Genomic DNA, 23,475 nt, shown 5'->3' with positions numbered 1-23,475 from the left:
AAGTTTTAAGAAATTCTCATATGGAGGCACCTGGGTGGCTCATTCAGTTAAGCATCTGACTTTGGTTCAGGACATGATCTCACAGTTTGTGAGTTTGAGCCCTGCATTGGGCTCTGTGCTGACAGCTCAGAGTCTGGAGCCTGCTTCGGATTCTGTGTGTCCCTCTCTTTTGCCCTTCCCCTGCTCATGCTCTATTTCTGCCTCTCGCTCATAAGTAAATAAACGTTAAAAATTTTTTAAATGAATACATAAATAAATCTCATATGTAGCAAACTTTGTTGCTTATTCAGCAAAATATTTTCTCCTTCTTCCTAAAGGAAACTCAGATTTTGCTTTCCTCTCATTTATCATGTGCCTGGAGGAGGTTGATTCCAGCTTCAGGGAGATGTCTGATTGGTCTGGGTAATGCCAGCCCTCTGTCAGTAAACCATTCATGTGATTCAGTTCTGGACAGTAAGTAAGCAAAAGTTTCCTGGAGGATTTTGGGAAGTTATCCCTCACCATTCAGAGAACCACAGGAATCCAGCCTTTTCCTCCTTGGATGGGAATAAAGAAGCACATAGTCCCAGTTGTTCTTGCAGTCATCCTGTATCTACAAAGCAGACAAAATTGAGGCCAAAGCTGTGGATGGTCCTTGTGACATCACCAAGCCAGTGGATCAGTGAATCAATTTCATTGTTGTTTTATCCATTCAAGTCAAACTTATGTTACTGACAGCTGAAGCCATCCTTTCAACATAGAACTATGCTATCTGCCAAGCCTCATGCTATAGGCTGTTAGTTGTTTGCTTTCTCTTCTTTCCCTTTTCTTTGTACATATGAACCCCAACCTTTGTGCTAACTCAGATTATCTCACTCTGACACTCCCCTTCTTGCTCTCCTTGCCTCTTCTCTCTGTTCCTGTCTCTTTTGCCAGTCTTTTCTCCAGTAGTATCTTAATCTCATTAGTCACAGACAGTATCAAAGAATAGGACCACCAGTAGATATAACTCTGCATTAGGTGAAGTTTTGCTTCTGTGTCCTTCTTCTACTTTGGCCATCCACACCCCTCTGCTCCCAGCAATCCCCTCCACTGCTCCACCACATAAAATAAAGTCTGTGTGTTCTGAGACATCCACCCAAAAACTATGTCTTTAGTGAAATACCTTCTGGAGATAGTGCTTTAATCCAGTGGATTTCAAATCTTTTTTTAAAAATTGAATTGTAATTGAATTATAATTTTATACTAGTTTCAGGTGTATAACGTAGTGATTTGACTGATGTTTTTATACATTACAAAATGATCACCTGGAGGAGTCTGGTTAACATCTGTCACTATACAAAACTATTACATTATTATTGACTATATTTTCTATGCTGTAAATTACATCCCTGTGACATTTATTTTATTCAAATCTTTTCTGACTACAACCCACATAAGTATCAGCACTTGGTATATACACAATATATACATAAAACACTAAAGCAAAATTTCCCTAAAACACTTACATTTACTACCTGTGAGACATTCGGATATTTTCTATTCTGATCTTGTTCATTTTAAACAATTTTTGTCTCTACTCACTACACTAATAGATGGGTTGTGGCCGCCAAAAACACTGCTTTAATCCACAGTGGAAACCATGATGGGCAGTGTGAAAATTCTGTAAGGAAGTCTTTGAGGGTATTTAAGGCCTTATTTAAACTTGAATAAAATGTTAGCCAACACAGACTGGGACAGATTCTGTCTTTGTGAATCTTTCTTTCTTTCTTTCTTTCTTTCTTTCTTTCTTTCTTCTTTTTTTCAAAAAAAGTCAAGAGTGAGTGAGACTTAGTGTACGTTGACGAAAGACGTGGTCCTAGTAATTTTGGGAGATCTTTCTAAAATGACAAATATATTTAACAAACACCATGGTAGTTATTTCTGAAAGGTAGAGAGGTTTTCTTCAAAAGCTGTTGGTGTGCCAGGGTCAATTTATTGACTGCATTTTTATATTTAGCTTTTCAGGGCCTATTAAAGACATCTGCTTGATCACTCATTTGGCAGCTTTCTACTTCTTTAAGGGCTGGGGATTTCATAACAGCAGGTTATCTGTCAGCACCATTTTTATACTACAGGATTATGGCCAAAATGTGTTGGCTTTCCTGTTGATAACTAGTCGTTATCGGCTGTAACCACTCTTACTGTCTGTACCATAGAAGGGCCACACATACAGAGTTTATAGAATGCCCTGCAGAAACTGTGAAATACTATATAAATATAAACTGATGAATTTAAAAAAAATTTTTTTTTCAACGTTTATTTATTTTTGGGACAGAAAGAGACAGAGCATGAACGGGGGAGGGGCAGAGAGAGAGGGAGACACAGAATCGGAAACAGGCTCCAGGCTCTGAGCCATCAGCCCAGAGCCTGACGCGGGGCTCGAACTCCCGGACCGCGAGATCGTGACCTGGCTGAAGTCGGACGCTTAACCGACTGCGCCACCCAGGCGCCCCAAAACTGATGAATTTTAAACATAAGAAATTCTCTTTCCCTGAAGGCCAGTCATGAATTTTCATATTTCTATTAATAGTATGGAGTTCTATGAATTTTTTCCCACAACTCTAATTAATATGCGCATGCATGTGCATGCACACACACACACACACACACACACATACACACACACACATGCCTGATTTTTAAGCCTATATTCAATACACTGCAGATTGGTTGATTATGCACAAGCCTTCAGATCTCCCTTACAGAACATGTTAGGAAGTAGGTTTTCTTGTACACATAGTTGTTTATAATGTGACACATCCAGGCTTATTAAATAATGTAACATAGTCTTAGTAATTAAGACAAGGTTTTGGAGACAGAAAGGCTCCAAATGCAGTTTTACCTCTTACTAACTCTGCGAACATGGATGAGTTTCTTAATCTCTTAAGTTCTGACGTTCCTCATCTATAAAATGAGGATAATATTCATTTCACAAGGATGTTATAGGATTGGGTTTATCTCTATGCATTAAATTAATTTCATGATTCACTAATGGATCATGATCACCAAAAACACAGCCTTAGCACACAGCATAAACTCTGATATTCAGAATCATGGGCATGTGACGAGTTTGTAGTATGTGAATGTGTGTGTGTGTGTGTACTTTTCTAAAGCGCTTAACACAATGATGAGGTAGGATGAGGTAGCTTTTGCTAGCAAAAGCTCAGTAAATGGTAGCTATTAATAATAATAATAACTAATGATAATAATGAAATTTTTATCCCCAAGCTCCTGTGGAAAAAATGCAGAAATCTAGGGTATGGTACTTCTCATGTTCTTTTCAGTGTCCTCGTCACTGCTCCCCAAACCACCTAGAGACGGATGTTATGGGTCATGGTGCTTAAGCTCTGGAATAATACTGCAATACAAATTTCTAAATCTTTGACGGTGTGTGTGTGTGTGTGTGTGTGCGTGTGTCAGGAGGACAAGGTGCTAGTCTCTCTTCTTACTAAAGGAACTTCCTTAAAAATAAATATACTGAAAAGTAAAGACAGGAAACTTCACAAAATCAAAAGAGGATGTCAGGAAGTACAGGATGTGAGGTTGTTTTCATTTCCTTCAGTGTTTTTCTTATTAATCATATTTATAACTTTAAAAAGCATAACATCTCACTATTCCATCTCCTTAAGACCAAGTTCATTAAAAAAAAAAAAAAACTATGACCAAGAAAGAACTAGTTTAATACTTTCTGTATTAAAATGGCATTTAAGGGGCTCCCTAGGTGGCTTAGTCAGTTAAGTGTCTGACTTTGGCGCAGATCATGATCTTGCCATTCCCAAGTTCAAGCCCTGTGTCCGGCTCTGTGCTGACAACTCAGAGCTTGGAGCCTGTTTCAGATTCTGTGCCTCCCTCTCTCTCTCTCTCTGCCCCTCCCCCACTCGCTCACACACACACACACACACTCTCTCTCTCTCTGAAAAATAAACATTAAAAAATTTAAAAATAATAATAAATGGCTCTGATTATTTAGTCTCTGATTCTGTCTGAATAGGACTAGTCGCATTCAGTCTCATTTATTTATTTATTTATTTTTCAACATATGAAGTTTATTGTCAAATTGGTTTCCATACAACACCCAGTGCTCATCCCAAAAGGTGCCCTCCTCAATACCCATCACCCACCCTCCCCTCCCTCCCACCCCCCATCAACCCTCAGTTTGTTCTCAGTTTTAAGAGTCTCTTATGCTTTGGCTCTCTCCCACTCTAACCTCTCAGTCTCATTTATTTATAAAGCTGCTGCATCATCAGGTGGTTCATGCCAACACGGAAAGAGGGTAAAAGCAAAGTACCTTGAAGTAGAAAATGAGAAGGAATGTTGATTTTTTTAGAAATGTTTTGATCATGATATCTTTCCCAGAAGACCTTTCAAACATAGGGGCCTGGGCAAATCAACAAATGCCTAAAATTGAAAATCCACTTCTCCTTTTAAGAATCAAGGCTACAGGACAACCAGTACTTAGCAGCTGTATGAATGCTGAGCATTCTGTGTCTTATCACATGCATAGGAAAATGAGCAGGTTGCCTGCAGAATTTTGTGCATGAAATGGAGATCTGCATCCTGTGGTAGTCACTGAGCAGCACATTTCCTCTTGGACATCGAAACACAATTTATCTACAAACAAATTTCTAGAGTTCCTCTTTGGCTAAAAACCAAAATAAACAACAAAAAAGGTTGTTTTGCAGAGTCCTCTGCTTTGCTGAACAGATAGATATGAAGGTTATGGGTGGGTTCATCTTTATTACTATACTTGACTTATTAACACTTTGGGACACAAAAAATAAAGTGCGGTCCAACTTTTAAAATGTTACGATCTAAGTCAAACAGTTCAAAAGGTCGTAATTCAGGTCCATCCAGAGAGTTTATATTTGAGAGGCAGGAAGTCACTTGATATTAAAAGCAGCTTCTCCTTTACTTCTTAATAAGAGTCCCTATGAAAGTATATGGACGACATATGTTGTTTTCAACTGCACTGCATCCCTTGCTCTGGGAAAACACCACTGCCCTCTTCCACGTGGTCTTAGAGGGGCCGCCAATCACTGTACCCCAGCCCCACATAGGACGCAGGTCTGGCCAATCCTAAAATTCCCTTTTCCTGAAATAAAGATCTGATGTTGAGATAGATATGCTTTCTTTCCCCTGGGATGCCAAACTAGGGCAGAGATCCCAGGGCTACCAGATGCCATCCTCACGATGCACAGAGGAGGTGGAAGAGGCCCGGCTGCAGAAAGAGAGTATGACAGAGACAGAGAAGTAAGAGGAGGAGAAGGAGGCGCAAGAAAATAGGAAAGTGGGGGAGGGTAAGAGGAGGAAGAAATTTAATCTAACCTTGGCAGAGCTATGGTTGAAGCCAGCTGATTCCTGAACTTTCTAGAAAAGCAAGGCAACAAATTTCCTTCTCTGTTCAAGCTAGTTTAAATGTGGGGTCTGCTGGCTCAGTGGGTAGAGCATATGACTCTTGATCTCAGATTTGTGAGTTTGAGCCCCTTGTTGGGTGTAGAGATTACTTAAAAATAAAATTAAAGGTGCCTGGGTGGCTCCATTGGTATATGTCTGACTCTTGATTTCGGTTCATGTCATGATTTCACTGTTCGTGAGTTTGAGCCCCACATCAGGCGCTCTGTGCTGACAGTGTGGAACCTGCTTGGGATTTTCTCTCTTCCTCTCTCTCTGCCCCTCCCCTGCTTGCTCACTCTCTCTCAAAAATAAATAAATGAACTTTTAAAAAATAATAAATAAAATTTAAAAAAAACCCTAAATGAGGGGTCTGCCACCAAGAGAGTCCTACCTAGTGTAGTAGCTGCTATTCATTCATTCATTTATTCATTCAACAAATGCTTATTGCGTGCCTACTATATGCCAGGCCCTAACTGGGTATAGAGCAGAGGGGTTTGTGGACACAGGGTTCTTGCCCTCATACAACTTATCCCTGGTTAGAAAATAAACACCACACACACACACACACATTCAATTTGAATACATATATTTGATGTTTCATTTTATGAAGGTAAAGAACAGGGTACAGGAAAATAGCAGAGAAGGAGAATGAGGTAGAGAGGACTACAGTGTCATTAGAATAATATTTAAAGAAATAAGTGCATGGATTGTGGTTTAGGAGTGCAGATGAGGTGGCATGATGGAACTAGAGAAAACTTTATTCATAGGAGACCAGGAGCCTCATCCTAGTTCCATCAAAAAATAAGAGCTTTCCTCATCAAGAAAGAGATTATAACCGTCTTCATTTTTTAAAGGGCTACAATGAAAATCAAATGAGAAAATATGGGTGATGCGCATTTGAAAAAAAGAGGGTGGCATAAAATCCAGTGTGCACATGACAGGAAAAATACCAGGACAACCTGGTGTACCCGTTAGGAAGCCTGGACATTGTCCAAGGACGGGGAGGCATCCAAGAGGCCAAAGCAGAAGAAATGTGAAAGTTAATGGCCCACCAATGGCCACTGAGAGGGTTGTTTGCATATACAAAGGACACACAACACAGTATTTACTTATTTATTCTATATTTTCATGTGTTGAGAAGTACATTTTAGTTAGTAACTTCCAACATTCATTATTCAACAACATTCCGAGGAAACAGCTCTCAATAATGTTTACCATCATAATATTTTATAAAACTGCTTATGGTATTTTTACTTTCCATTTCCTGCATGGCTTTTGTGCCTTCCTTTACCAGACATGTTAAGTCATTTTTAAAAGGAATGCAAAAAACAAAATAGCCAAAAAGGAGGCACCACCATTTCTCTAATTCTTGAGTTGACTTAAAAAAATCCAATTATTAAAATAATGCCTATCATTGTGAAAAATTCAAGTAGCACAGAAAGGCATAAAATGAAAAGTTCCTCTCCTACCTCCTTGCCCGGAAGTAATTAATCTTAAAAGTTTACTTTGAATCCTTCCACAACTTCATTTATCTGCATAGTCCGTTGAAAGCTTGAGTAGTAGTCTCTTGTCAAAAAAAGGAAGGTCACTTCTCCAAGTGAAGGAACAATATGTGTATGCACTGTCTTGGGTATGTCCCGTCCACATGAATATTGTCCACTTCTAATTTAAGGATAAATTGGGCTGTAATCACATTGGTATTCAGGCAGAATATTCCACTGTTTTCATTTGGGTGACTTTCTGAACTCCCTCTCCATGCACCAAAACAAGCATCTCAGGATTATATCAGGCCAGAGAAAATGGAGTAGAGGTGTGAATTTGCTTCTTTGACTACTTACTGCTCTTTGACATTGGTCCCTGACCTCTACCACTTGGGTACCGTGCTCCAGGCAGGCTCAGTGTTTCTTTCCACTGACCACAGACTGTCTGTGCCTCCATCCACAGCAGTGAGCCATCAGGTTTCTCTTTGTTTGGCCTCACAGCGTCAGCCTGAATATAGGAAAGGCCTTGCCTTCGTCTCCTCCCCGTCTGGAAGATCCCCAATGCTGGCCTTTTTGAAGCAAGCTGTCATTATTCTGGTCTTTTGTTTTTCAAATCCTTTGTAGTTCCCCTTTTCATAAAGGGGAAGGCAAGGAGGCATTAAACAGCATGACCAACTGGGAAAACTAGTATTCAAGCCAGACAGAAGAGTACATTAGAGGATGTGAACCACAGAAGAGGATGGCTATGGGGGCAGATGAGGATTTGATTAGAAATATTTGTATAGGGAGCACCTGGGTGGCTCAGTTGGTTAAGCGTGGGACTCTTGAACTCAGGTCAGCTCAGGTCTTGATCTCAGAATCATGAGTTCAAACCCCATGTTGGGCTTCATGCTGGGCATGAAGCCTACTTAAAAAAAAGTATTTGTGTGGTATTCTAATGCATTTGCATTATCTAGGCATTGCAGGGAGGGCCTTGTTGGAGGCTTGACACAGAACAGTGTCAGAAATCATATTTTCCTTTGAAAAAATATTCTGATGCCAGCAGGGATAGGGGGTTGGAGGGGAACAGGCTGAAGGCAGTGATAGCAGTTAGGAGGCTGTGGCAATAATCAAGAAAGAGATGTTGTGGGTCCAGCATCTTAATCCCTTCTTGTATCAGAGGGAGTTTCCATTCTATTGGCCTATGAGTTGGACCATAAGCCAATCTCCTACCATAAAAGACAAAAGCCTGATGTGTATATTTCTAGCCTTCCCTGCAGCTAGAGTTAGGATTTAGTAAGGCAATAGTTCATTCTGATAGTGCTAATAGAAGGACTGGAGACCGTAATCCCCCATAGCCCTGATTCAGGGCCAGCAGGGATGGTGGTCTTATGTAAGACATTCACAGGCCACAGGTGGCAGAGGCAGTGTCTTTGGGGGAAGTGGTTTAATGTGATGATATTTGGCTATAGTTCTGGCTCCCTGAACTCCCTTTGTTCTCGCCGATTTTCCAAGCCTGAGTTTTCAGATTTCTGAGCAATTTTCATTTAGTTTTAAAAATAATCCTCTGAGGAGGTAAGGCAGGTGTTATCATTCTCATTAAGGTGAGGAAACTAAAACTTTGAAAATGTGATTTTTAGTGCTTTAGATCTTAGTGCTTTGTCTCTGTGGCAAAGTGAAGGGAAGTGCTAGAAACTCTGGCTTACTCATGGCACAGCTTTCTAGAATCACATAGATGTGTACTAAATTAAAAATTAGGGGCGCCTGGGTGGCGCAGTCGGTTAAGCGTCCGACTTCAGCCAGGTCATGATCTCGCGGTCCGTGAGTTCGAGCCCCGCGTCGGGCTCGGGGCTGATGGCTCAGAGCCTGGAGCCTGTTTCTGATTCTGTGTCTCCCTCTCTCTCTGCCCCTCCCCCGTTCATGCTCTGTCTCTCTCTGTCCCAAAAATAAATAAACGTTGAAAAAAAAATTAAAAAAAATAAAAATTAGAAGTTAAGTTACTTAAAACAAAATGGAGTAAAATGCAATCTATGTAAAACTAGCAAGTTCAAATAAATTTTACCTTTGTAGAAAGTAAGCATCTAGATTCCTGAGGGATACAAAAGCATTCATCTCGGTAGTGTGCACTTTGGTGGAAATGCATGGGAAGTCTTGAAATGCAACATTACCCAATCCCTAGGCTAGCATTGCAATTAGCTACATGTCCCTATTCAATTTATTAAACATGATATTTAACCTTACATATCTGATCTATGTGTACATACATAATAGCCTCATTCATATATGTTGTTAAAGCTCAGAAGTCTGGAACATTTCAATAAATGTGCAATAAAATGTATTTGACCAAAGGTTGGCAGAGATGACTATGCTACCTAGTGCTACTAAGTACACATGAAACATTCTGGTAAGTACTCTGATGGAAAAAAAGAGAGAGATAAAATCTAAGATGCCTTTTCCATATTTTCATGTGCTGAAATGACTATTTGTCATCTGGAGATAATTATGTATGATGATTTCATAGTGAGGAAACAAAATCATGTTTCAATGAAAGGGCAAGGTAGATATGAATCATAATCATTCTAAATTATAGTTATTAAAATTCTATAAATTCGGAGCGCCTGGGTGGCGCAGTCGGTTAAGCGTCCGACTTCAGCCAGGTCGCGATCTCGCGGTCCGTGAGTTCGAGCCCCGCGTCGGGCTCTGGGCTGATGGCTCAGAGCCTGGAGCCTGTTTCCGATTCTGTGTCTCCCTCTCTCTCTGCCCCTCCCCCGTTCATGCTCTGTCTCTCTCTGTCCCAAAAATAAATAAACGTTGAAAAAAAAAAATTAAAAAAAAAATTCTATAAATTCAAAGGATTTCAATTCTATAGCTTGGGCAATGGGTATATTCCGAGCAGCATTGATCAAATGGTATTATTTTCAGATGTTCTAAGTATCCCAGGTTACATCTGACCACAAAATGTTTCCCTAGATTACTATTACACATGCCCATTTATTTGTTCTACTGTTCATTCAGGCACTAATAGATCTTGGGCAAAGATAAACACCACGGTAACACATAAATAAGAAATTATAACATGGTGCAATATATGATAATAGAAGTACATACAAGGCATGTATGAGCCAAGGCATACTCTGTGAGCCTCAAAAAATAAATGCTGCCTATAGGCTTCACTGAAAGGTTAATCTTTATACTCAGGGTTGGTTCTTAGAGGGTGACTACAAGAGCTACTGCGGACAGCATGCTCAGAAGTGGGAAGGGTGAGCAAAAGATACTATTTTAGGCAGAGGGGAGCTGCATGTACTTGTGGACATGGAGGCATGAAATAGCTTAATGACTTCAAAGAATTGCAAATATCTTTTAAAATGTTTATTTACTTTGGGTGGGGGGGGGGGGGGAAGCACGAGCAGGAGAGGGGCAGAGAGACAAGGAGAGAAGGAGAGAAAATCCCAAGCAGGCTCCACACTGTCAACACAGGGCCCGACAGGGAAATCAAGAGTCAGATGTTAACTGACTGAGCTACCCAGGCGCCCCAAGAACTGCAAATATTTTTGAGTTTATGGAGTCTGACATTGAAAAGTTATGGTGGGGTAGAAGCTAGGCAAACGGGACAGATCATGTGAAGGACCTTAAAAAATCATGCTATATGGGCTTTAATGGATATGAGGAAGGTAGTAAGAGTTTTAGGCAAGAGCGTAGCAAAAGAATATTTACTCTTTGTAAAAATGACTCTGAAGATAGTGTGGAGAATAGCTTGAAGAGGAAAGAGACAAAGGAAAGAGTCCAGGTGAGAAGTACCGAAGATATATGCAAATAAAGATGAAGAGATGAGTAAGCGGGAAATACCTAAGTAATGGAATCATAGAAGTTGATAATAAATTGAATATGAAGGGTAAAGAATGGTGAGGATTTAGACAAATGGATGATTATGAAATAAAAACAATAGGAAAATAGGAATAACAGATTTGGTGGAAGTTTTTAAAAATCTCACTTTTGGTAAGAATGTGAGTTGTCTGTGAATTATGCATGTAGAGCTACAGTATGGGCAATGGTATACATGGAAGAGGTCAGGGCTGGTGATGGTGACTGAAGCCACCAATTACACAGGTAATTGACAACTATGGGAGTGAATGAGGTTGCCCAATAGGAAAAAATATTCTGAAGAAATATTGTATATGTGCCTAAAGTATCATCAGCAGTCATTGTGTCTTTGTCAGTGATTTTTGGAGAGTGTTTTCTCCTTCATGCCTAGGGATGTGCACCATGATGTGGTAGAAGGGAGCAGGAGACTTGGCTCCCAGCCCTGGCTCTCTTGGGAACTCATTCATGATGTTGAGCAAGTCATTTAACCCTTCCCTTCCTTGGTTTCTTTATCAGTGAAATGAGGGGGCTGGATTAGATGAACTTGAGCGTTTGGTAATTCTTTTTTTTTTTTTTTTAATTTTTTTTCAACGTTTTTATTTATTTTTGGGACAGAGAGAGACAGAGCATGAACGGGGGAGGGGCAGAGAGAGAGGGAGACACAGAATCGGAAACAGGCTCCAGGCTCCGAGCCATCAGCCCAGAGCCCGACACGGGGCTCGAACTCACGGACCGCGAGATCGTGACCTGGCTGAAGCCGGACGCTTAACCGACTGCGCCACCCAGGCGCCCCGAGCGTTTGGTAATTCTTAAGCTTGTTCTCCAAATTTCATGATTTTTTCTGATGGGCTCCAATGAAGCTGCCAGTGAAACTGAAATAACTGAAAAATAGAAATAAAAAGAAATTTGGCCTCATAAGAAGCATGAGCTTTATAATTTTCTCATAAATAATGGAAAGCTGACTTAGAAAAATATTTTTGCTTTTTCCCCTAGTTTGGGAGAAGTTATTGTAGAATAATATGAAATTGTGGGTCCTTTTATTGAAAGAGAATGATACTTGATTACAAATATTTGGGTTCTGATTGAACCACCTTTTGGTTTCCAAGTTTTTTTTTTTTTTTTTTTTAGAAAATAACTCTATAAGGTTACCTCGTTTAAAGACCACCTACTTAGAGCTTAATTGCAGTAGGGATTTTGTAATAGGTCTGATAACATTTGTCCCTCCTGGCCAATCATGACTGCCTATAAGTATAAGTAATACAGGAATAGAAAATATTTATTATAATTATATTGCATTTACATTGTATGCCCTTATGATGGCAGGCAGTTCAGATGATTGTACAGGAAGACTGTACCAATTGATGGGTTTATAGGTACTGAGCTGGCACCCAAATAAAATACATGAAAAGCTTTCCCTTTGTGTTCCTCCAAAATGCGGGGTACAGTGGAATGTAAGCACCAAAGAAGCCTAGACCATAGCTCAACTAACTAAGCATCTGTGAAGATATTCACTACCTGTATTGTAGTATGCGGCTGAAGAGTTTTTGTAACATTATTTTGTAGTTTTGATTGAGCTGCCATCTGGCAATTCTCTAAATAATAATTACTTCCTGAATGTCAGAAGCTTATCTTATTGTGAGGAGCTCTGAGCACATTGTGACTTACAGAAATCATGGCATCAAAAGCCTCAGAACACAGAGCTTTGCATTGTAAAGAGGAACCTGTGCCAAAAGAGTGGGATTTGTTTAACTTAATCAGAGTCTGTAAAAAAAAAAAAATGTTTAAAAAAATGTTTAAAAATTCAAAGTAGAGGGGCGCCTGGGTGGCGCAGTCGGTTAAGCGTCCGACTTCAGCCAGGTCACGATCTCGCGGTCCGTGAGTTCGAGTCCCGTGTCAGGCTCTGGGCTGATGGCTCAGAGCCTGGAGCCTGTTTCTGATTCTGTGTCTCCCTCTCTCTCTGCCCTTCCCCCGTTCATGCTCTGTCTCTCTCTGTCCCAAAAATAAATAAACGTTAAAAAAAATTTTTTTAAATAAAAAAAATAAAAAAAAAATAAAAATTCAAAGTAGAAAGGTAAAGAGTTAATGCACAAAAATTAATATTCACGAGCAGACAACAACCAATCAAAAGAACGGTACAGAACACAAGAGCCATCCTAGGAATAACAAAAAGGCAAAGGCAAAAAGACACAATCCTAGGAATTAACATAACAAGAAATACATACGACCGATATGAAGAAAACTTTGAAATGCTACTGTATGATGTGAAAGAAGACTGTGGACAAGTGAAAGCCTTTTATTTTGGAAAGAGATGCAAGGTACATTATTAGGTGAAACAAACCTAGAACAGTGTGTAAAGTACATTATTATGTAAAAAAGAAAAATAAGAATCTACATTTTTTTTTTTTTATTTTAGAGAGAGGCCACAAGTGGGGGAGAGGGGCAGGGGGAGAGTGAGAATCTTAAGCAGGCTTTACGCTCATCACAGAGCCCCACAGGGGGCTCGAACCTATGACCTGGGATTATGACCTGAGCCAAAATCAAGAGTCTCACACTCAGCTGGCTGAGCCACCCAGGTGCCCCACGAATCTACAGTTTTATTTACTTGTGATTAGAAAAACTCTGAAACGATTCCTAAGAAATTTCCTATGGATGGTGTGAAAAATGAGCAGACAAGAGACAAGAAAGGGAGACAGGATTTTTCATACCCGTCAGAGAGCACCTCTTCATTCAGTTTTAAAGCATGTATCATTCCATTGTACTATAGTTTGTTTTAATCAGACCCCTGCTGATATGTAGATTGTTTCCAGTCATTTGCTATTACAATCAATTCTACAATTAATCATGTAAGTGATTACCTTTTCAAGAAACCAAATTTTAAACCATAAATAAAACTTCCAACGACCCCCCTCCCAAATCCAGAAATAAAAAGGAAACACTTTCAGATGAAAGCTCTGACTTCTTAAATGGTGAAGATCAAAACAGCGTGTCTTCGAAGTGGTCAAGTGTAGAATGAGCAGTTAAGCATCTCTCCTTTGCCTTCCCCCTTCCATCCCCATACCACACATCCAAAGTACACCAGCTCTCTTGCTTATGGATGGTGAAGAATCCTTATGTCTTCAGTGCATTGGAAAACCCTCTGTGCAGATGAGAAGTCAAATGCTTTCATCCATACAAGTTAGCACAGGGCACAAAGTGTTATCCTAGTTAATCAGCTGTCATTATCCTCACAGTCCTGTGAGAATGTGGTCCTGTCCTGCCACCGAGGCTACTTTGCTAGACTGGTAGGTGTGGCAAGGTATTTATTAAAATATTAACTCACATTGATTCTCTCTTTAGTTTTCTCCCCTGCATTTGCAGCAGATAGCTCATTTTTTCTTCCTTTGTCTCAGAGATGGTTTATAGCTGACTAGAAAGCAGGAGCTGCCTGAGGAGAGGTACTCCCATTTATTCTGTAAAAACTTTAACTCACAGAAGAGATTGTACTAGATATCCTGAGTGAAGGAAGGAGAAAGGAGAGTGCTTTTGATGTGGCAAGAAGAGAAAAGGGCTAACTTTTCCATCCAGGGCAGAGATAGCAATCCGCAGGTTTTTAAAGTAGCAGGGACCTACTGCTGGCTCCCAACCTGGGCCTCAGAGGGGATGGAGGCATGGCTTCTGAACGCTAGGCACCAGGGTCCCAACCCTGGTTATTTTCTATGTCCATTGAGCGGCCCATTAGCAACTCCCCACTGGATTTAAAGGAATAATTGAACAGTAAGTATATCAGCAGCAACCATGATGGATTGGAGAATAGAGTTGTTTCTTCTGTGAATCAGTTAGAAATGCTTTAAGCTGCAAATAATGAGAAACTCAACATACAGTCGCTTAAACAAAGAGGGTGTTTCTTTTTCCTCTCACAACAAGAAGTCCTGGAAGAAAGTGGCTCCTGGAATTGGTTAAGTGGCTCAGTGATGTTAGGGCCACCAACTCTGTAGTCCTCCTTGCCTGTCCTTCATGATTGCAAGATGGCTGCCACAGATCTAGATAGCATGTCCCTATTAAGTCAGGAGAATGAGACGAAGAGGGAGCACAAGGGTCTTGCATCCATTCTATTGGGAAAAGCAAATTGTTTCCTACACCCCCAGCAGAAAGGAATTCTCTTACTTCTCATTGGCCAGTACCATGATTTGACCACTTGTTCACCCTTCACGTCAGGAAGGTGGCAAAGCAAAAAGGGACTTGGAAACACCTGTGGGGTTAGCCGAAACCACAGTGACTGTCACATCCAATTTTGGGCACTGTATAAAGCATCCTGAGTCTATATGATCAGGAGGAGATGAAACCCCCGAAATGTCAAAGAATCAATTTTCTACCACCCAGGGAGATAACGTGGGATTAGGATGAATTTTAAAGAAACGAGCTAAGATAAAAAGAAACATGTTTTTTTAGACAACAACAAAAATAAGAGGTAAAAAGGTGATGTTTCTTGGATGTCAAGGTTTGTGGTTGTAAATTCATTACCTTTTACATAGGCATCAATGATCTTCTTGTCCTTTGATGAGTCATCCTGAAACAAAGTAAAAGAAAAAAGAAACGGCAGTAGTAAAAACTTCCTAGCAAGCAGATCTGTTCACCATGGACGTGAGAACTCAACTGTGGACACTTAATAAACACTGGCAATGAACATGAACCCAGTTTATGAGGCATGTTTGACCAAAGGTCAACATTACTTAAACATAATCATAGAATCTCTAAATTTGCCATGCAGGTGGCTGCATATGGGCCCTTTCCAAATCTCACCTAATTGGATAACGCCTATATTTTAAATATCAGATGTGTGTCTTTCTCTGTTAAAGGCAGTCGGTTCCACCAAATCCTAATCTTGTCTGGCAGGTGCCACATATTTCTAAATTTCTGTTCTGTGCTTTATGTTCTTTTGAACTTGATTTTTACTTTGTTTTTGACTGGCACTAGATTAGTTAATTCTGTTGTCTCTTAACCCCATTCTGGATCCCTCTCTTCTTTCTTCTCTGCTCTGCTTATGTTTTCTCTTCTAGAGAATGTGTTTGTCTCTGCATCAGCTGCCTGTCTTCTCTCCCCAGAGTCAGCATAATGGCGCTAGTCTAAGGAATGGCAGCAGAACTTGGGGTCAGGCAAACAAGCTGCTGCTTGCTACAGAGATAGATCATTAACTCCAGATCATTAAGTGCAATTTGTCAGCTTATCTCTTTCAAACTTAGTATAAGGAAGTCATTTCCCAGTGGTAATCACTTGCCAGTAGAATGTCTGTGCATCTGACCAGGATAGATGAAATTGGTGGGAGCCCTTTGAACTCTTCCCAGAATTATCTCTATAATGTGAGAGTCATACCACGGAATTATTGTTAATATTAACGAGAAGTACCTACAAGGTGTTTGGAGTTTCTAAGATTAAACATGTCACATAAATGGAACAAATCCTTTGGGAAGATAGAAGGTGAATACAGGGAATATTATTTATATCTTGGGGCTGAAATCTCTAAGGCCTGTGGATTTATTCTCCCTGATGTTTAGCCAAGGACAGTGGTCAATACTCTTTGAACATGGTTTCTCCCAGTCAAAGAGGAGGGATAATTGGCTCTCTCCCTCCTGTGTACATGCATGTCCTTTACAGAGCAGATCTGCCACAAAGCCAATGAACGCTTCAGAGCACCTTTCCTACCTGAGCCCCTTCCAACATTCTGTACTGCCCATTTTGTGACTTCACATTATTGTTCTTAAAGAAGTCCCCCTAAATTGCATAAGCTTTAGGCTTCACAAAATCTGGATCTGTACCTTATCCACCATATGACTCAACTCTCCATTTTAAAATTTTAGTTATATACAGTATTTTATTGGAAATGAGCAAGTACATTAGTGGCATCATTTTAAAAAATAGCTCATTTTATTTGCTTCTGGCTTTATGATTAGTTTTGTAGTTAAATTTAACCATTTGGAGGCATTTTCATATAACCTCCATTGAGGGCAATATGGCAATGGCTTTAATTATAAACATACTTGCACAGTTAAAAGTTGCCATATCTACCAAACTATTTAATAGCCAAAGATTTAAAACACCCTAAAAGTCATCAATAAAAGACTACTTAAATAAATTATGGTACATCCATATAAACACTGTGCAGCTGTAAAAAAAAAAAAATGAGAAAGATCTCTATGTGCTGATATGGAAAGATTTCTAAGATATGTTGTCAGTAAAGTATAGAATGACATATATAGTATGCTATAGTGCAGTAAAAGGGTGGAGGATATGAATTTATATTTACAATGGCTTGTGGTTGCATAAAGTAATTTTGGGAGGACATATAAAAGCTAATGAAAGAGATTGCCTACGGTAGTGTGAGTTGGGGAACTGGATAGTGAGAAAACAGGAGTGGGTGAGATATTTCACAGTTTTATATATTATCTATCTAAAACCATTAGAATGTATTATTCGAAAAGTAAAATCAGAAAGAAGCAACAACAAACTGGATGCTCTTCTCCTGTCCCAGTGTATCAATATCCTGTTAACCCTCAAAGTACAAGTGTCATTGTAGTGATTTCATGAAGTTTCTCCAGGTAGGAGAAACTTACCATTCTCTCAGCTCCCGTAGCAAAGAACTGGAACCAGTTTCTGTTAGGACAAATCACTCCCCACCATGTGTGATCCGTATCTATAAATGTCATTTTCGAGGCTGTTCTCTACCTCCTGCCATTCTTGTCTTCATCTCTTCATGACCTTCACCTTGTACTTTTCTGTTTCTTGAACAGGCTACATTCGCTCCCACGGAGAAGCTTTGTCCGGTTACTTTGACTTTGTCCAGTTACCTTGCTTTTCTTTTTCATCCCTGTATATTCCTTTTCAAAATACTTACCTCACTTGTTATTAGTTATAATATGGGTCTTCCCTACTCAAGATTCTAGACCGAAAGCTCCATGCTGGTCTGTGTATTTGTGTTGTTTTCTTCTGTGTTACTAGTGCTTAATGCAGTTCCTAGCAAGAGTTAGCAAATACATGTTGACCGGAAATGAATGCTTTTCCTCCTTACCAGAGAGTAATTTCCTTATGGGCGAGATATGCCTTCTTCTGTAGCACATGTAACATAAACGACAATAGTGCGTAGTGGATAAGAGATAGGGCTTCAAATAAGAGCTCTGCCAATTACCAGCTCTGGGATCTTAACCTTTTAGCCTCTCTGAGCTTCAGAGATCTCATCTGCATTAAGTTTTTCATTCATTCTGTCATTCAGTAAATATTTACTGTGCCAGGCACTATTCTAGTACCTGTGGATACAGAAAAGTGCTTACTATCTGTAACACGGATTCTAACTGGGATTGGGGTAGAGTTGGGTAGAGAGGGGCACGATACACATGTAATACAAGCAAATAAAAGTTTCAAGTTATGATAAAGACTACAATAGAGCAACAGAGGGTGGCTAATTTGAGCAGCCAGGGAAGACCTTTCTGAGGAGATAATGTTTGAACTGAGTTGTGAAGTAGATTAAACGATAGTGTCTGCCAATACCTTAAAAATAATAGCTGGCATAAAATGAACTTTGATAAGTGATAACTACCAGTATTATTGAAAGCTTGTCAAAAGAATGAGCTAAAAGTATATGAAAATGTAAACAGATTGTCTTTAATATATAAAATGCTATAATCACGATATATATTTATATAGTGTGTGTGCTATTTGAGTCAGCAAGCTTTTTTCTGACTGAAAGAATCTCCCTTTTTTAATTTAAATAGTTAATGCTCCTCCAAAGCAGTATAGTTAATACCTGGGAGTGATGTCATTCCTCATAGTGTCTAACAATGTACTCAGAGAGAAATGGCAGAAATACAGAAACATTTGTAACATAGGTGTTCCTAAGTGGATATGATGTTCTCTAAGGTCCCAAGAACCTATGAGTTTTTACATGAGCTGCTGGAAAACATGGTTGAGGCAAAGCTCTCAGAGAGGGACACTAAGTGTGTGTCAACACAAGTCCACTCTGAAACTATAATCCACATATTCCTGATGTGGATTGTATTGGCTGCTATATACCATGGGGTATGGTCATGAACCTCCTCTGTGCCAGGCACTTCTCATTTAATCTCCAAAAATTATATGAGGGAGGTAGCTGTCTTAGGTTGGGTTCCCAGAGCTACCCCTTAGATGAGGAAGAGTGGCACAGAGGTGAAGGGTGTAATTTCCAGGTAACGTCTCTACTTGGACTGGAGATCCCAGGAATTTGGGAATGTGTCCCCAGAATTGTCCCCATTTGAGGTAGGGTGGGTGTATACACACACACAGAAATAATAAATGGCACCCAAGGAATCTGGGCAGAGCACTGACAGTGTCCTCTGTAGGATTCATATCCCTGATGGACATAAGAGGAAATCTGGAAGTTTATGCACTTGGAGTGGTTAATTACTTTGTTCAAGGTCACCTACTAATTAAGCAGCAGAACTCAGATACAAACCCAGACAAGCCTGACTCCACAGTTCATGCTCATTGTCCTCTCCCAAATGTGCTTCCCTTTCCTGACCATCAGTCATATATACTGAAACACATTCTGCATTTATCTAGAGAGATATTCTTACCTAGCATTCTGAGGAAGACAACCAGGAATTTCCCCAAAACATTTTATGTAGGAATCTTTAGAAAAACACTGTCTAACAGAAATAGAATGCAAGCCCCATATGTAATTTAAAATTTTCTAGTGGCCACAATAAAAAATAAAGCAAAGAAACAAGTGAAAATAAACTTAATAGTATGTTTTACTTAGCCCAGTATATTCAAAATATTATTTTGAAATGTAATCAATACAGAAATTTAACAAGGTTTTTACATTCTTTTTTCATGCAGTCTTTTTGTCTATTTTACACTATCATACACCCCAACTTGGTTGCAAAATATTTATTAGAAATACTTGGCATGAATGTAGATTTCATATAATTTACAGTTGAAAAAAGAATAGATTACATAACCAAGTTATTCCAAACATACTTAGAAGTTTTCATTAAAAATGTGAGTATCATTTTTTAAATTTAAATCAATTAAAATTAAATATTAAGTGTATTCAGTCCCTCAATCACACTAGCCGTATTTCAAATGTTCAATAGTTTCACATGGCAACTGGTTACCATGTAGAACAGTACAGAAAATCATCCTATGAGTGAGTACAAGGATGTGATCCTGTATACCATCAGGGAATGAACCAGTCAATCAACAGATAAATATTGAATATCTATTATGTGCTGCACATAGTAAATATGATGATAAAACAAAACACCCTTGACTAGAAACAGTTGACTACAAGGACTTTGCCATTGAAGTGGCTCAGAAAGAATTAGCCACATTAATAGTTTTGGACCAGAGCCACTAAAGAAGGAGATAGAACCGGCTTTTTGCTTGATCAAAAAGTGCAATACTTTCTTGCCTATGTGCAACACTTTATTTTCATCACCAGAGACCTGGTTACCTGGTTTCAGTACATTCTGTAATCTGATGAGAAGCTCTACATAAAACCAAGAACACTGATAGGTGGCCATTTTGACCCTATAACTTCATCAGTACATGCCCAGTGGTGCTAGAAGAAGCACAGTCAGGTACTAGGACATAGGGACCCTAGGAAGAAGGTGGCACATGTGCAAGTTTCTGCTCAAAGAAAGTAAGCACATTTTCAAAAGGCATGTGCAAAAATGTTCATGGTAACACTATTCCTAATTGCCCCAAACTGGAAATTATTCAAACATACATCAACAGTAGAATGAGTTAATCAATAGTGGAATTTTCTGGAATATTCATACAGTAAAATACCACATAGCAAAAAGAATGAAAAACCTACAACTATATCCAACATTATGAATGAATCTTACAAGCACATTGAGTAAAAGAAGGCAGATACAAATAAAGAACAAAATGTAGGATTTCCTTTATACCAAGTTCAAAAATAGGCAAAACTAATTTATAACTTTAGAACTCATGACAATCACTAAGTTGATTGGGAGGGGGACAGGAGATTCTTATTAAAAAGTGACATGAAGGGGGATCCTGGGATGCTGGCAAAGTTCTGTTTCTTAATTGTAAGTTGTTATTCAGGTATGGTTAATGAAAATACTTACTGCAGGTACAATTTCTGTATGTCTGCTATACTTTTAAAAATATGTATATATTTTTTTCATTAATATTATTTATTTATTTTTCCCTTGGAGACTAACAGAGCTCTGATGTCCATTCTGGAATTCTAGAGACAAGCTGGGCATTTGTAAGAAAGTCAAAATTATTCTACTCTGTGCTTTCTTAAAATCACAAACAACTTCCTTGGAAGCAAAGGAAAACTAAACTGATCATAGAGCCTGAGAGTTGATGAGGTTAGTAGGTGACAAAAAAAAAAAAAAAAAAAAAAAAAGAACTTAGTTCTCATTGAGGTCTCTCTGCCTGGCATGTCCTTTCCTCACCTCCCTCTAATGACATTCTAAACTCTACAAGTTCCATTTAATAATACTTCCTCCAGGCAGGCTTCCTTGATTCCCTAAACAAAAGTTATCTCTCCTTCTAAATTTGTAGGGCACTTGTCAGTACTATTCATCACATATTGCTATGCATTGTAGCAATTCCTAGAAGCCATGTAATGTAGTGCTTAAAAGCTTGGTCAGGGAGTCACCAGGGTTAAAGACCTGCCTCTACCACTTGTGTAGGACCTGAAGCAAATTGCTTAGTCACCGTGCCTTTGTTTCCTCAGCTGTAAAATGGAAATGATAACAATAGGACTTCCCCATTAAGTTGTTGTGAAGACGAAGTAAAACAATGGATGTACAGCTGCTGGAAATCAGTAAGATCTCAGGAAATGTTAATTATTATTATTATTATTACTGAGTATTCTATGTTCTAGCAGATAATAGATTCCTGAAGACTATGGAACATGAATTAGATGCACCATTACACTCATCCGACGATGGCTTGCTTTATAATAGTCATGTTCTTTTCCATCTTTCCCAGTAGCCTAAGCTCCTCAAGAACAGGGAAAACAACCTATTCGTTGTAAGATCCTTCACATTGTATAATGGTGGGATTTAGGCTATGTAGATGCTCAGTAATAGGTCAAATGGACTTCCCTGTCTCATCTGCCAATACTCTAATCAAAAGGGAGCTTCCATACACTCCCGCCACAAATTCCCACCACAAATTGTCCTGCCTCTAAGGTGACCAAGCTTCTTGTTTGCCCTTGGCCGTGTGCATTTGGTCACTGAAAATCTCATGATCCCAGAAACCCTTCTGTCCCAGGCACACCAGGATGGCTGACCCCCTCCCTGTGTCTGTGCCCATATACTCAGCCAGCCTGCTGTTTTTATGGATGAATGATGGTTCACACTCCTGTCTAAAGCCAAGCCCCGTTCCAGTTGGCATTCCTCTGCCTACTCAAGGACTGGGGGCTCTTGAAATCTCCTCTCTCCTTCCTACATCGTCCATCTTTTCCTCTCTGAACCATTCTCAGCAGCATACAAACATGTTGTCATTTTTTCCTATTTGAAAAAAGCCTTAAAACATTAGAACAAAAAAACAACAGAACAATAACAACCAAAAGTCTGGAACCCACATCTCCCTCAAGCCACCCCCTCCCCATTTCTTGGCTCCTCTTTATAACAAACCTCCTTAAGTGCATTGTTTATACACAGTCTCCAATTACAATTCCCTCTTTTCCCATTCTTGTTGAACCACTTTAATCAGGCTTTTGTCCCCAACTCTCCATACACACAGGTCTTGTCCTAGTTTGTTAATGATCTAGAAATTTCCCAAACTGTTGCACTATGACAAAATAAATTCTACTGTTTTGAGTCGTTGTATTTTCTTGTTTTTTATCACAGAGGCTTATCCTAGCTTAAGTAACAGAGCAAAGGGCCTCCACATTTACATATTCAGCTTATACACCTCTGCACTTCACACTTATATATCCAAAAGTCTTCTCTACAACCAGTTGCATATACAGTAAGCATCTCATACTTAACATGCCAAAATTAAACTTTTAATTTCCATCACTAAGTAGTCTCCCCTTGTCAGAAGATAGTTCTCCATTCTTCTTGCTCAGGCCCCAAACCACGAAGTCATCTCTGACACCATTCCTTCTCTCATGTCCCACATCCAGTCCACCAGGAAAGGTCACCAGCATCTCTTGCCAGATCATTGCAATAGCTTCCCTACTGGCCTCACTGCTTCCACACTGGTCTGCCCAGTCTATTCTCAACACAGGAGCCAGAATAATGTTCTAAAATCATCGGTCAGTGTAAGTTACTCCTCTGCTCAAACCCTCTGCCAATGGCTTCTTGTGTCATTCAGAATATAATCCAGAGTCCTTACTTTGACCTACAAAGTCAATGATCCTGTCCCATTACCTGTCTGACCTCATCTCCTACTGTTCTCTTCCTTCCTTATTCTGCCTGGGCCCCACTGGCCTCTTGCTCCCCTCATATACACATGGCCACTTAAGCCTCTGGCCATGAACTTGTTGGTCCTCCTCCCTAGAAGGCTCTGCCCCAGAGCATGACACGATTCACTTCTACATTTCCTCAGTCTCTCCTCGAATTTTAAATTCTTTCCTTTGGCTTTTAAATCACTCATTTATTGATATAAGAAATACTTTCCATGCAATAGACACTGTGGGAACATGAAGATGAATCTGACATGGACTCTGCTCTCCAAACTGCTAAATTGGACTGGAGACTGGGCTTCTCAGAAGGATTCCCAGGGGAGGTGACCCCTA

Source organism: Herpailurus yagouaroundi, unplaced genomic scaffold (assembly GCF_014898765.1).
Source record: "Herpailurus yagouaroundi ecotype Mexico unplaced genomic scaffold, PumYag 28, whole genome shotgun sequence".
NCBI classification, from domain to species: Eukaryota; Metazoa; Chordata; class Mammalia; order Carnivora; family Felidae; genus Herpailurus; species Herpailurus yagouaroundi.
The sequence above is the reverse complement of the archived record's forward strand: the minus strand, read 5'-3'. Positions refer to the sequence as shown.